This window comes from Penaeus monodon, chromosome 21 (genome assembly GCF_015228065.2).
Source record: "Penaeus monodon isolate SGIC_2016 chromosome 21, NSTDA_Pmon_1, whole genome shotgun sequence".
NCBI classification, from domain to species: Eukaryota; Metazoa; Arthropoda; class Malacostraca; order Decapoda; family Penaeidae; genus Penaeus; species Penaeus monodon.
The window spans coordinates 16,939,079-16,940,411 of record NC_051406.1 but is presented as its reverse complement, the minus strand read 5'-3'; the positions used below and the strand labels follow the sequence as shown (position 1 = coordinate 16,940,411).

General features: G+C 33.8%; 1 protein-coding gene across 2 annotated transcripts in view; it reads left to right on the top strand.

Annotated features, from left to right (window-relative positions):
* Positions 1 to 1,333, top strand: part of LOC119586275 (flotillin-1-like) — a gene marked incomplete in the record, with an annotated part of 96,064 nt that overhangs the window by 83,839 nt on the left and 10,892 nt on the right.

Genomic DNA, 1,333 nt, shown 5'->3' with positions numbered 1-1,333 from the left:
GCATTGATATTTGGTGATGTTTCTGTGACGACCATAAATCATCATTGTTGTATTTTAACTTGGTATTAAGTTGCTGATGAGCAATTCCCTATGAGCTGGTGTATTTCACTGTCTCCCAGGTGTAAGTTTTCACATGGGTGCTGGGCCAGTGAGAAGTGGGGCTATATACTATATACAAAATATATTTGAAATCGACCGTGTGAGAGGGTGAAGAGATTTGCATGCGAAGTCAGAGAAAGATGCATTCCAGAAGGAGATTTTTTATATGATGATTTTCTCTTATGTTTGAGACTAATACTTCCTTAACACTGCTTAAAATAAAGTTTATATCATTTTATGAGAGAGGGGACTCATACAGACCTGAGTGTCCAAAAGAACTGATGGTTACATAATTAATTAAGTAAATAACTATGTAAAGTCCCAAGATGCGGACTTCTGTTTGGAAGGATTTTAGAAATCCATGTCTATCTACTAAGGGTAGTTCATGTTAAGTGATTGGAGTTCTCTGTATCCATATTTTATCTTACATTGTGCTATCACTATGAAATTTGATTCTTGATTCTGAATCTGATAAATGGTACATGAGAAGTTACTGTTATAAGGTAGTAGTGCTAACATGAAAATTAAGGGCACTTCACTATTATTGAAGTTACCCAAAATAAAGTGCAATAATTTTTTTTTGTTATGATTTTTTATATAATATCTGGATAGTTATATTGCAGTAAGTATTTTTATTCTCAGCATATGTGGATTGAAGTTTGATTTTGTTGTCACTATTCAACACACTAGGGAGAGATTAGTGCTAGAAGTCTGAACTAAAGTATATTGCAAGTAATATGACATAGCTGCAGTTGGTACTGTCTCTTGAACCCATTCATGCTATATGAGCTATACCAAGTCATTGTGAAACTGTCTCTCATGTCAAATCGCATCATGTGCAGTTGACAGTCCCTCAAAAGTAGGCTTAAAGACTTTTTAGCCTCATTTCCTAACAGAACATTTATGCAGAAGCCAGGAGATAGGAAATGGGGTATGTGCATGATTCCTGTGCTTCAATATTTTACTAATATACCTGACTGAATACACAGTTCAGTATGGAAATCCTGTTGTGTGTGGGTTAAATTGGGTGACCATTGTAGAATAATGTTTTAAAGTATTAAGTAGATTGTAGAAAATTCTTGTTAATTATGTCAGATTACTTGTTGTTAAGCAGATTCATCCTCAGCAAGATACACTTACTTCTATGCTTCTTGGGTCAGACTGTTTGAAATTTTAGAAATATTTTGGTGTTAATAACTATTAGATAAGAAATGTCAGTTCTTATTTTCAACTT